The sequence below is a fragment of the Pongo abelii genome, chromosome 19 (assembly GCF_028885655.2).
Source record: "Pongo abelii isolate AG06213 chromosome 19, NHGRI_mPonAbe1-v2.0_pri, whole genome shotgun sequence".
Classification (NCBI taxonomy): domain Eukaryota; kingdom Metazoa; phylum Chordata; class Mammalia; order Primates; family Hominidae; genus Pongo; species Pongo abelii.
In genome coordinates this window covers 74,638,088-74,650,615 of record NC_072004.2, presented here as the reverse complement: position 1 = coordinate 74,650,615, position 12,528 = coordinate 74,638,088, and positions in this window count along the sequence as shown.

Below are 12,528 nucleotides of genomic sequence, written 5' to 3'. Positions count from 1 at the left end.
GAAGTGGCTTCCTAGTTTCCAGATCGGCCGTGACTTCGAGGAATTGATATGGGAGGGTGAGGAGAGAAAATGTACCACAGAACAGATAAGCCAGTGACAAGAGTCAGCCTGCTTGGTGCCAAAGGGCCTGGGCCAGGCAGAGATGGTGATGGGAGATGGGCCAGGAGAGAGGAAAGGCCCAGGGAAAGCCTGATACTGGGCCGTGGAGGAAGGGCAGTGTCTGCACAGGGGATGGAGACTGCTGCAGCCTGAGCAAGGAACTGGAGCTGAGGATGAGGCAGGGGCAGGGGGATAACTAGCCAAGCTCGAGGCAGCAGAAGTCGGAGCAGGGAAAGGGTGCCAACCGAGCTGTGGAGTCATGTGGCAGGGGTTCTAAGCCTGGAGTTAGAGCAGACCCAGACAGCGGATAAGACACCTGGCCTGCTGAGGACCTAGGACTAGTCTGTGCCCTGGTGACACATTTGTGCTTATTTTCCTTCCTGTGTATCTTGAGACTAGGGAGTATAGTTTATGCTTCTATTGAAACACACACACACATGAAACTTTCATGAAATGTTAGGTGAACCAATCAATAACCTACTAATTACAACCACCCAGAACCAGAAAAAAATACAGGTAGAAAAAAAAAAAACCTAAACAGACTGAAACAAATATCACAAAGTCTAATCGTCAAAGCCGTGATTCTTGAGCAGCGGCAATTTGCCGGCCAGGGACATTTAGGAGTGTCTGAAGACAATCTGGGTTGTCACAACTCAGGGTGGAGGGACACTGGCATCTGGTAGGTAAGGGCCAGCAATCTCACTAAACATCACACGACACATAGAACAATCCCCCACAACAAAGAAGTATCCTGCCCAAAAGGTCAATAGTGCTGAGACTCAACAACCTACTTCACAAATATTTCTCTCTCTCTCTTGCTCTCTTTTTTTTTAACATCAGAATGGTAAGGTGCCATGATAACGAGGTCTGTAATTCCCTACTCGGGAGGCCGAGGCAGGAGAATCGCTTGAACCCGGGATGTGGAGGTTGCAGTAAGCCGAGATCGTGCCACTGCATTCCAGCCTGGGCAACAGAGCGAGACTCCATCCCCCGCCCCCCAAAAAATTAAAGTGTACAACTCAATGGTTTTTAGTGTCTTAAGAGAGTTATGCAGCATCACTACAATCAGTTTAAGACCATTTTTATCACCACAGAAGGCAGCCTTGTGTCCTTTAGCAGTCACCCTCCCTAACCCTAGGCAACCACTGATCTACTTTCTACCTCTATAGATTTGAAATTTTGTAATATGTGATCTGCAACTGGCTTCTTTCACTTAGCATAATGTTTTCAAAGCTTATCACATAGCATGTATTGGTATCTCATTTCTTTTTTGTTTGTTTCTTTTCATTTGTTTGAGACAGAGTCTCACTCCAACACTCAAGCTAGAGTGCAATGGCATGATCTTGGCTCACTGCAACCTCTGCCTCCTGGGTTCAAGCAATTCTCCTGTCTCAGCCTCCTGGATAGCTGGGATTACAGGAATGTGCCATGATGCCCAGCTAATTTTTGTATTTTAGTAGAGACAGGGTTCTGCCATGTTGACCAGGCTGGTCTCGAACTCCTGACCTCAAGTGATCCACCCACCTCAATCTCCCAGACTGCTGGGATTACAGGCGTAAGCCACCGTGCCTGGCCCATTTTTGTTTGTTTCTTTGTTTTTGAGACAGAGCCTTCCTCTGCCGCCCAAGCTGGATTACAGTGGTGCCACCTGTACTGCAGCCTCAGACCCTCCCACCTCAGCCTCCTGAGTAGGTGGGACTACAGACACATGCCACCACTCCCAGCTATATTTTGTATTTTTTGGTCTTAATATGTTGCCTAGTCTGGTCTCAAGCTCTTGGCCTCAAGTGATCCTGCTGCCTCAGCCTCCCAAAATGCTGAGATTACGGATTACAGGCTTGAGCCACTGTACCTATCTTCATCATCCCCCCCGCTTTTTTTTTTTTTTTTTTTTTGAGACAGGGTGTTGCTCTGTTACCCAGGTTGGAGTGCAGTGGTGTCATCTCTGCTCACTGCAACCTCTGCCTCCTGGGCTCAAGCAATCCTCCCACCTCCACCTCCCAAGTAGCTGGGACTACAGGTGCTTATCACCATGTCCAGCTAATTTTTGTATGGTTTTTGATAGAGACAGGATCTTGCCATGTTGGTCAGCTAGTCTCAAACTCCTGAACTCAAGGGATCCTCCCACCTCAGCCTCCTAAAGAGCTGGGATTACAGGAGTGAGCCACCACGCCCGGCCTATACAAGTTTTTGTGTGGACATGTTTTCATTTCTCTTGGGTATATACCTAGGAGTGGAATTAGTGGATTATATAATAATTCTGTTTAGGCTTTTGTGTAACTACCAGCCTGTTTTCCAAAGCAGCTGCACTATTTTACATTCCCACCAGCGATATATGAGGGTTTCAATTTCTCTTTAGCCTCATCCATGGTTAACTTCTGTTATCATCTGTCTTTCTTATCATAACCATCCTAAGCCTTTGGTGTGAGCTGGTGGGCTGGCGACCCAGGAGAGCTGATGGTTAAGTCTGAGGGTAGCCTTCTGGAGAATTCCCTCTAGTTTGGGGAGGCCCGTCTTTCTGTTTTATTCAGGTCCATCCACATTATGGAGTATTGCGGGATCTGGCCAGCAGCCCACAAGGCAATGGGGCTCTCTCTTAGTTCCCAGGCAGATCGGCAGGTCGAGAAATAATAGACACACACAAGATAGTGAAAGCTGGGTCCAGGGGGGTCACTGCCTTCTGGTCCTGCAATGCCGCCAATGCACTGGATATACCAGCATTTATTATTAAGTTGAGTGAGGGCGGGGGTAGGTTAGTGAGGGATTTAGGGTCGTTTGATTATGAGGTGAGATGGTCACATGGGGATGAAGTAATTCTTTAACATAACATCTGTATGCAGAAGTACAGTATACAGAGATAAGAATTTATAATATAGTGTGTGCATCAGTAATTTCTAACAGAGCCTTAAAACAGAAACACAGTCTTTCCATAACCTATGATTAGCAAGATATTAATCAGCAGTAACAGTTGCAGCAAAAGCTGGTTACAAACAATCCATAGAAACAGGACGTGAAGCTAGACAACCAGTTAGACCAGAAATTATCAGAAGGGAGTATGCCTCAACGTTAAAGAGGCCTAGAAGAGCCATGGCAAGATGAGGGCGTTTATAGCCCTGTCTTATCCATATGAACAGGTGCCCCTCATGCATCCGTTTATAGGCCCTCCACAAGGGTCACATTCCATTCCCAGAGCTATGAACATCTGCTTTTCTGGGATAGGAATCTTGGTAATGTGAAACCTCCCTGACTGCACGTCCATTCATAGGCTCTCTGCAGGGGGAAGCACATCACGAGCTGTTGGCTCATACTGGCAGTCCAACCTGGCATTGTCTTTACACAATCCTGCATGCAATTTCGTATTTACAATAATCAGGAGCATTTCATCTTTTATTCCGTAGCAATAGTTTCAGGGGGTCTCCCTACAATGGAGAGCAATTTGCTTTAACGAAAGTTCACTGATTTAAATGTTAATCTAATCCAGGAGCACCATCCAAGTAGATACATTGTTCTACCATCACAGTATTATTTGCTGATTGTTTTTGCAGTATTTTCTTTCTTGTTGAACTGTAGGAGCTGTTTATATATTCTGGGTATTGTGTATGTTTCAGATGCTTCATCCCAATCTGTCATTTGTCTTTTGTGTTGTTGTTATGTCATCCGAAATATATTGGTCAATCTTTTCTTTTGTGGCTTCTGCTTTTTTTTTTCTTTTCCTTTGCTTAAGAAGTTACAGGGGCCGGGCGTGGTGGCTCACGCCTGTAATCCCAGCGCTTTGGGAGGCTGAGGCGAGCAGATCACGAGGTCAGGAAATGGAGACCATCTTGGCTAACATGGTGAAACTCCATCTCTACTAAAAATCCAAAAAATTAGCCAGGCGTGGTGGCGGGTGCCTGTAGTCCCAGCTACTCGGGAGGCCGAGGCAGGAGAATGGCATGAACCTGGGAGGCGGAGCTTGCAGTGAGCCGAGATGGCACCACTGCACTCCAGCCTGGGCGACAGAGCAAGACTCCATCTCAAAAATTATTAAAAAAAAAAAAAAAAAAAAAAAGAAGTTACAGGGGGCCAGGCCTACTGGCCTGTAATCCAGCACTTTGGGAGGCAGAGGTGGGTAGATCACTCAAGGTTAGGAGTTCAAGAACAGCCTGGCCAGCATGGTGAAACCCTGTCTCTACTAAAAATACAAAAATTTGCTGGGCATGGTGGCGCATGCCTGTAATCCCAGCTACTCAGGAGGCTGAGGGAGGAGAATCACTTGAATCTGGGAGGTGGAGACTGCAGTGAGCCAAGATGGCATCACTGCACTCGAACCAGGGCAAGTGAGACTTTGTCTAAAAAAAAAAAAAAAAGTTACATAGCAGCAGGCAGGCACAGTGGCTCACGCCTGTGATCCCAGCACTTTAGGAGGCCAAGGCCAAGGTGAAAGGATCACTTGAGCCTAAGAGTTTGAGACCAGCCCAGGCAGCATATGGAGACCCCATCACTTAAAAAAAAAAAAAAAAATTAAAAAATTTACAGGCTGCCAGTCACGGTGGCTTACGCCTATAATCCCAGCACTTTGGGAGGCTGAGGTGGGTGGATCACCTGAGGTTGGGAGTTCGAAACCAGGCTGGCCAACATGGTGAAACCCCATCTCTACTAAAAATACAAAAATTAGCCAGGGGTGGTGGTGCACTTCTGTAATCCCAGCTACTTGGGAGGCTGAGGCACGAGAATTGCTTGAACCTGGGAGGCGGAGGTTGCAGTGAGCCAAGATTGCGCCACTGCACTCCAGCCTGGGAGACAGAGTGAGACTCTCAAAAATAAAAATAAAAATAAATCTGGCAACCCTGAAGGCTGAGGCTCAAGTGAGGGCACAGAAACAGCCACCTCCCCACCCCCACCTCTTTTTCCCCCTGCTGCCTGAGTCACCTCCGTGTGAGCGATTGTTGACCCAGTTCCAGGCGCCTGCCCTAATCATCAGGCACCTGACTAGTGTGCCTGCTGGGCTCCGCCTGGGCTGTCTGCCCCAAGAGGCCCCAAGGAAGTGTGAGGGATAGGCTAAGCCATACCCTGAAGCCCTAGCCTGTCACAGGAGACCACCCCACTGTATGAGCCCAGAGACAGTCACTTGGTCACCTGTCCCTTCTGGGCTTTGAAAGGGTGGGAGAGGGGAGAGGGATGGGGACCAGGGAGCCAGGCTGGGAGCAGAGACTTGGTAAGAGGATTCTCGGACAGATCTTGGGATGGGAGCTTTAAGCTGTTGCAGAAAGCTAGCCCAGAAGGGAGATTAGTGCTCAGTACTTTCACAGATTACAGGAGAGGAAACTGAGGCTCAGAGAGGCTCAGGCTGAGGCCTCCTGACTGGAGGGCTTATAAGCTATAAAGTGCCCACACCAGGGTTCTGGGTGCAGGCAGGCCTGGCTTCATAGCCATGTGACGAGGGCTCTGTGCTCAGAAGCAGCCTGTGCTTTGTTTAAAGCTCTACAGGCCGGGTGCAGTGGCTCATGCCTGTAATCCGAGGACTTTGGGAGACCAAGGCAGGATGACCACTTGAGCCCAGGAGCTCAAGGCTGCAGTGATCTATGATTGCAACAGTGCACTCCAGCCTGGGCAAGAGAGCAAGACTCTGCCTCTAGGAAACAAAAAAATTTAAAGCTCTGCTGTCACTGTCTTGAAATCCTTTATTTTTTTTTTGAGACAGAGTTTTGCTCTTGTCACTGTGGGCGGAGGATTACCCAGGTGCCGAGGCAAGAGATTGAAGGCACAGACTGTTTCAGTATAATAAAGAAAATAGTTAGAATAAGAATAGTTATAATACAAATTAGATATAGAGATGATCATGGGCATTATCAATCATTAGTATAGACATTATTAATCATTAGCTTTTAATATTACTCTTTGTTGTATTACTAATATAACCAAGGAATAACCAGAGGGTATAGGGTCAGGTGCTGAAGGGACATTGTGAGAAGTGAGCAAGAAGGCAAGAGGTGAGCCCTCTGTCACGCCCACATAAGGGCCACTTGAGGGCTCCTTGGTCAAGCGGTAACGCCAGTGCCTGGGAAGGCACCCGTTACTTAGCAGACCGTGAAAGGGAGTCTCCCTTTCCTTCAAGGGGTCAGGAAACACTCTGCTCCACCAGCTTCTTGTGGGAGGCTGGATATTATCCAGGCCTGCCCGCAGTCATCCGGAGGCCTAAACCCCTCCCTGTGGTGCTGTGCTTCAGGGTGCTGTGCTTCAGTGGTCACGCTCCTTGTCCACTTTCATGTTCCTCCCGTACTCCTGGATTCCCCTTTGAAGTTCGTAGTAGATAGTGGTAGAAGAAATAGTGAAAGTCTTAAAGTCTTTGATCTTTTTGATAAATGCATAGAAGAAAACACTGACATATGCTGCCTTCCCTCTCTGCTTTGGCTACCTAAAAGGGAAGGGCCCCCTGTCCCATGATCACGTGACTTGCTTGACCTTATCAATCACTTGGATGACTCACCCTCCTTACCCTGCCCCCCTTGTCTTGTATGCAATAAATATCAGCTCCCCCAGCCATTCGGGGCCACTACCGGTCTCCGCGTCTTGGTGGTAGTGGTCCCCAGGGTCCAGCTGTTTTCTCTTTATCTCTTTGTCTTGTGTCTTTATTTCTTATGATCTCTCGTCTCTGCACACGGGGAGAACACCCGCTAAGCCCCGTAGGGCTGGACCTTATATGTCACCCAGGCTGGAGTGCAATGGCGTGATCTCAGTTCACTGCAAACTCCGCCTCCTGGGTTCAAGTGCTTCTCCTGCCTCAGCCTCCTGAGTAGCTGGGATTACAGGCGCCTGCCACCATGCCCAGTTAATTTTTGTATTTTTAGTAGAGACGGGGTTTCACCACATTGGCCAGGCTGGTCTCAAACTCCTGACCTCAGGTGATCCATCCGCCTCAGCCTCCCAAAGTGCTGGGATTACAGGCGTGAGCCATCGCACCTGGCCAGAGTCTTAATACTTTTGAACAAGGAGCCCCACATTTTCATTTGCACTGGACCTCCAAACTGTGTAGCCTGTCCTGGTGCTAGACACAGGCCACTCTCAGCCTCTGTCTCTCAGATTTAAAATGCAATGCAGGGAGGCTGAGGCAGCCAGATCACTTGAGGTCAGGAGTTCAATAGCAGCCTGGCCAACATGGTGAAACCTCATCTCTACTGAAAATACAAAAATTAGTCCCTCTCCCTCTCCCTCTCCCTCTCCCTTCTTCATGGTGAAACCTCATCTCTACTAAAAACACAAAAATTAGTTCCTCTCCCTCTCCCTCTCCCCTCTCCCCTCTCCCCTCTCCCCTTTCCCCTCTCCCCTCTCTGGTCTCCCTCTCCCTTCTTTTTTCGGTCTCCCTCTGTTGCCGAAGCTGGACTGTACTGCGGTGATCTCGGCTCGCTGCAACCTCCCTGCCTCGGGCTCCTGTGATTCTCCTGCCTCGGCCTGCCCAGTGCCTGGGATTGCAGGCGCGCCCCGCCACGCCTGACTGGTTTTTGTGTTTTTGGTGGAGACGGGGTTTCGCCCTGTTAACCCGGCTGGTCTCCAGCTCCTAGCCTCGAGTGATCTGCCCGCCTCGGCCTCCCGAGGTGCTGGGATTGCAGACGGAGCCTCGCTCACTCGGTGCTCAATGTTGCTCAGGCTGGAGTGCAGTGGCGTGATCTCGGCTCGCTACAACCTCCACCTCCCAACCGCCTGCCTTGGCCTCCTAAAGTGCTAAGATTACAGCCTCTGCCCCGCCGCCACCCCGTATAGGAAGTGAGGAGCGCCTCTGCCTGGCCGCCCATCGTCTGGGAGGTGAGGAGCGCCTCTGCCCGGCCACCCCGTCTGGGAGGTGAGGAGGACCTCTGCCCGGCCGCCCCGTCTGGGAAGTGAGGAGCGCCTCTGCCCGGCCGCCCCGTCTGGGAGGCGAGGAGCGCCTCTGCCCGGCCGCCCTGTCTGAGAGGTGAGGAGCGCCTCTGCCCGGCCGCCACCCCGTCTGGGAGGAAATGAGGAGCACTTCTGCCTGGCCACCCCGTCTGGGAGGTGAGGAGCGCCTCTACCCGGCCGCCCATCGTCTAGGAGGTGAGGAGCGCCTCTGCCCGGCCGCCCCGTCTGGGAAGTGAGGAGCGCCTCTGCCTGGCCGCCACCCCGTCTGGGAGGTGAGGAGCGGCTCTGCTCGGCTGCCACCCCGTCTGGGAGGAAGTGAGGAGCGCCTCTGCCCAGCCGCCCCGTCTGGGAGGTGAGGAGCGCCTCTGCCCGGCCGCCCCGTCTGGGAGGTGAGGAGCGCCTCTGCCCGGCCGCCCCGTCTGGGAGGTGAGGAGCGCCTCTACCTGGCCGCCCATCGTCTGGGATGTGAGGAGCGCCTCTGCCCAGCCGCCCCATCTGGGAAGTGAGGAGCGCCTCTGCCTGGCCGCCCTGTCTGGGAGGTGTACCCAACAGCTCCAAAGAGACAGCGACCATCAGGAGTGGGCCATGAGGACCATGGCGGTTTTGTTGAAAAGAAGGGGGGGAAGTATGGGGAAAGGAAGGAGAGATCAGATTGTTGCTGTGTCTGTGTAGAAAGAGGTGGGCATAGGAGACTCCATTTTGTTCTGACTAGGAGAAATTCTTCTGCCTTGGGATGCTGTTGATCTATGGCCTTTCCCCCAACTCCATGCTCTCTGAAATATGTGCTGTGTCAACTCAGGGTTAAATGGATTAAGGGCGGTGCAAGATGTGCTTTGTTAAACAGATGCTTGAAGGCAGCATGCTCTTTAAGAGTCATCACCACGCCCTAATCTCAAGTACCCAGGGACACAAACACTGCAGAAGGCCGCAGGGACCTCTGCCTAGGAAAACCAGAGACCTTTGTTCATGTGTTTATCTCCTGACCTTCTCTCCACTATCATCCTATGACCCTGCCATATCCCCCTCTCCGAGAAACACCCAAGAATGATCAATACTTAATTAAAAAAAAAAAATTAGCCGGGCATGGTGGCGGGCGCCTGTAATCCCAGCTACTCGGGAGGCTGAGGTGAGAGAATCAGTTGAATCCAGGAGACGGAGGTTACAGTGAGCTAAGATCACGCCACTGCACTCTAGTCTGGGCGACAGAGCAAGATTCCATCTCAAAATAAATAAGTAAATTTTTTTTTAGAATTAGCCAGGTGTGATGGCACACCCCTATAATCCCAGCTACTTGAGAGGCTGAGGCACGAGAATTGCTTGAACCAGGAGGTGGAGGTTGCAGTGAGGCGAGATCATGCCACTGCACTCCAGCCTGGGCAACAGAGCGAGACTCTGTCTCAAAACAAATAAATAAATTAATTAAATAAAATACAACGCAGATTGACAGGGAATTCCTTCTTCATTATAAAGATCCAATGGGATTAGAGATAAGAAAATGCTTTGTCAACTGAGAATGCACTAAAAACGGCAGGCATTTTTCTAGTTCAAGAAGGATCTGGGACTCGGGCCAGGTCTCCAGAAGCCCTCCCAAGCCAGACACGACCCCTTGCTCCCCAGGGGCTCCATCATTCTGGACCAGCTCTCCACACGGCAGGCAGAGATAGCAGGAGCAGACAGGCTATGTCCTTTCTGAACTATTCCAACTCATGGGTGGTAGGGCTGGGGGTCCTGGGGGGAATGCTCCATATCAGGACAGAGCGTCTCCCTTTAGGTAGAAAGGGAAATCAGAGCTAGGGGTGGGAGGTTGCTGGGCTGTGGGTGGATAATGAGGGAGGAGAAGCAGGAACAGGCCAGTGCCCAGGCTAGAGGCTGCGGCAGGGTATTTGGGAACAGAAGTACTGACCACAGTCAGGAGACCCATGTTCCTGTCCCAGCATAAGCCATGAACTTACCCAGTGACGGTGGATAAGCCACTTCCCTGTTTTGTTTTTCACTCAATAACTGTTTGTTTTTTGTTTGTTTGCTTTTTAGAGACAGGGTCTTACTCTGTCACCTAAGCTGGAGTACAGTGGTATGATCATGGCTCACTGCAGCCTTGAACTCCTGAGCTCAATTGATCCTCCCACTTAAGTCCCTGGAGTAGCTGGGACTACAGGTGCACATCACCATGTCCGACTAATTTTATTTTATTTTTTGGTAGAGACGGGGTCTGGCTGTATTGCCCAAGCTGGTCTCGAACTCCTGGGCTCAAGTGATCCTCCTAAAATGCTGGGATTACAAGCATGAGCCATAGCACTGTTTTAACAAAGTGTCATATGCAAATATTTTTTTTTTTGAGACACGGTCTCACTCACCCAGGCTGGAGTGCAGTGGTGTGATCTCAGCTCACTGCAACCTCCACCTTCCAGGTTCAAGCGATCCCCCTACCTCAGCTTCCTGAGTAGCTGGGACCACAGGTGCACACCACCACGCCTGGCTAATTTTTTGTATTTTTGGTAGAGACAGGGTTTCACTGTGTTGCCCAGGCAGGTCTCAAACTCTTGAGCTCAAGCGATCCGCCTACCTCAGCCTCCCAAAGTGCTGGGATCACAGGCATGAGCTACTGCGCCCGGCCACAAATGCATTTTAATCAAATTATAACAAAAAGCAGCACCCTTGTCCTCTCGCCTTTCCCACCCCAGACAGGCAGGTGGCAGGTGCCAGAGGACAAGAGTCAGTGCTTTTCTGCAAGCCTAGCAGACAGGCTGGGAGCAGAGCAGACAGGCCTCTTCACTGCCCGCTGAGCTTGGATTCCAGCGTGGCCTCCTGCCAGCTGGGTGACTTTGGCTTGTTGTTTTGACCCTAAATGCCTTCATCTGTGAAATGGGCTCACTGGAATGCCTATCTCCTAGGGTGCTCAGGAGGCCTGAATGAGCAAAACATCTTGTGGAGTGCCTGGCACATCACAGTTCCTCAATAAACAGTCATTTCCTCCTCTCTCGCTCCTACGTTTGAATGAATTTTGACCAGCAAATTGCACTTATTCAACACAAAGAAATTCATTTTCCAATTAAACTTTACAAAATCAATGATATAAAATTTGATTTTACTAGGTGGAAAGAAAAAAAAAAAACCAACCAAACCAAAGACAGAAACCCAGGTCCTCTAAACCCTTCCCAGCTCCTCCATGACACAGCCCCTGGGCCCACATCTGAGGACACTGTGTCCTTCCCCTGGGATGGGTGGCTACCAGGTCAGGAAGGCCCACGGGGGGCCAGGCCCCACTTGGTGGTCTGGCCAGTGTCCTGTGTCCCTATGGGTATGGGGAGTACCCTTCACCACCCTGTTCCTTTTGTTGAGGTTGAGGATGGTTGGGGTTGTTTCACCTCTGAGTGGTCCCTGAATTGCTTGGGGACTCTAGGAGTTGGATCTCAGCTGTTGTCAAGGGCAGCAGGTAGACAGTTTGGGTGGTGGCAGTGGAAGGACAGGCGGGCACTGTTGACTCTGGCTGTGAGAGCTGGGAGCAGGAGTAGAGATGGCAAGAATCAGGCCTGTGTTTCAAATGCAGAGTTCCTGTAACACTCCAGAGAATGATCTCCATTCACAGGCATATGAGATGCTAAAGTCTTATCCAGTCATTAGCTAGGATGCAGTGGTGTTGGTGTCTGAGTGCAAATCAATCAGAGCCCAGAGTTTTGCCCACCTCACCAGCTCCACTGGATGCCGATGCCAGCTCAGCTCGAGGCCCTGATCCTCCCTCCCAGCCCTCCCAGCCCATCTGAGTGCCCCTGGCCTTTCTCCAGGTGAGCCCCCGGTGAGTCAGGAGATATCTGCTCCAACTGACTTGAATGGATTACTCAACTCCTCCAAGACTCGGTCTCCTCATCTGTGAAATGTGTACACAAGAACCCCCGCTCGCCCTGCACACAGTCATGTGAGGTTCACACGGGATGATGGATGTGAAGAGAGCTTGTAAACTGGCACATGAAAAACACGAGGAATTCTTTTTAGGACATCAAAGGGGTTCCTCTTGTTAACCCAGTGGGGACCTGTCTCTGAAGCAATAGGCCAGGGCCTGGGTGAGGAAGCTGCCCCACCCAGAGAACTCAGAGAGGTTGGGTCAGAGTCATGTCCAGAACCCAGAGAAGGGCAGAGAGAAGTCAGCTGCACGGAGGACAGGAAGGGGGAAGGAGCGGCCCGCTCCAGGCCCACTTTCCCGGTCATGCACTGTTGCCACACCCCTCATCTCTCAGCTTAAACCTCAGCAGCCCAAGGAAGGAAGTGGGGCCAGGAGTACTATCCTTTTAATTTAATTTAATTTTTTATTTTTATTTGGTTATTTATTTATTTCTGAGACAGAGTCTCACTCTGTCACCCAGGTTGGAGTGCAGTGGTGTGATCTCAGCTCACTGCAACCTCTGCCTCTCAGGTTCAAGTGATTCTTGTGCCTCAGCCTCCCAACAGCTGGGATTACAGGTGTGCGCCACCATGCCCAGCCAATTTTTGCATTTTTAGTAGAGATGGGGTTTCACCATGTTGATCCGGCTTGTCTCGAACTCCTGGCCTCGGGTGATCTGCCCACGTTGGGCTCCCAAAGTG